Here is a 1,023-nt window from a genome sequence, read left to right as displayed (position 1 = left end):
ACATTAAAATATTCTTAAATAAAAATTGAAAACCTACACAGAAGAGTCATCATTCTAAGAAGGCCAACTTTTCATATCATATTTTACCTTCTGCTATAGAACCTACATTTTATAATAGAAAACCTTGGACTCGCCAGTGTTAGCTGCTGGAATGAGGTGTTTGTCCAGTACATCCAGAATGTCACAACAGATTAACTTTAGCTCAGTCTCAACCTAGAGGGGAAAAATTACAAACTGTTTAACTTTAGAAATTCTATACACAAAGTATTACATATTTCTACCTACCTCTGGTTTTGAGGAACAGACTCAAATATTAAGAACATACATTTCTCTCCAAAACTACTTTCACTTTGACACAAAAAAAAAAACAAAAGAAGAGCTGTCTCCAGATTATGGAAATATGCAAACAACTTCCCAGTTCAGTCACAGAATCAATAATAAGTAACACTGAAACACTGTGTATAATTGCTACTTAACTATTAAAATAGGTAGTAACTTACATTTATACCAGAAAACAAAGGTTAACATATAGTATTTGCCCAAAGCCTACCAATTTAAAAACCAGGAGGGTTGGGTAAGGTGGTGGGCTGGGGAACAGAGCCTTCCAATGGAACTGGGGAAGGCAGTTACGGCAATGATGGGCCCATGAGGGAGATGACTTTAACAGAGACCTCAGAAATCCCATCGGTGTAGTGAGAATAACTATCTTTCCCTAATAATGAAAATCTTCTTCAAGGACTAATTTATTATTAAAAATAAAAATTTGAGGTTTTATAAAAAAAATTGGGCTAGTATCTATCTTTTCAGGGCTACTTTATTATCTTTTTTTTTGGCAGAACCGGGGATTGAACTCAGGCCCTTGCACTTGCCAGGCAAGCTCTTATTCTACTGAGCCTTCTCCCCAGCCCCTATTATCATCATTTTTGATAGTACTTGGGCAGTGGTGGCAAATCTAAGGTACACATTTCACAGCTGGTTGTTTAACACTGAAAGCTCTGAAAAGTTCACCATCACTGTTCTAAG

General features: G+C 36.3%; 1 long non-coding RNA gene across 2 annotated transcripts in view; it reads right to left on the bottom strand.

The window, feature by feature from the left end:
• LOC111817845 overlaps positions 1–208 on the bottom strand; it is an 8,771-nt gene extending 8,563 nt beyond the window's left edge. For both annotated transcript variants that reach the window (XR_002821948.1, XR_002821947.1), the window contains exon 1: positions 107–208. This is a non-coding gene — a long non-coding RNA (uncharacterized LOC111817845). The remainder of the gene's footprint in view (positions 1–106) is intronic.
• Positions 209–1,023: the final 815 nt, after the last annotated feature.

Source organism: Octodon degus, unplaced genomic scaffold (genome assembly GCF_000260255.1).
Source record: "Octodon degus isolate 3935 unplaced genomic scaffold, OctDeg1.0 scaffold00072, whole genome shotgun sequence".
NCBI lineage: Eukaryota > Metazoa > Chordata > Mammalia > Rodentia > Octodontidae > Octodon > Octodon degus.
Note: the sequence above shows the minus strand (reverse complement) of the source record. Positions and strands in the feature narration are given on the sequence as shown.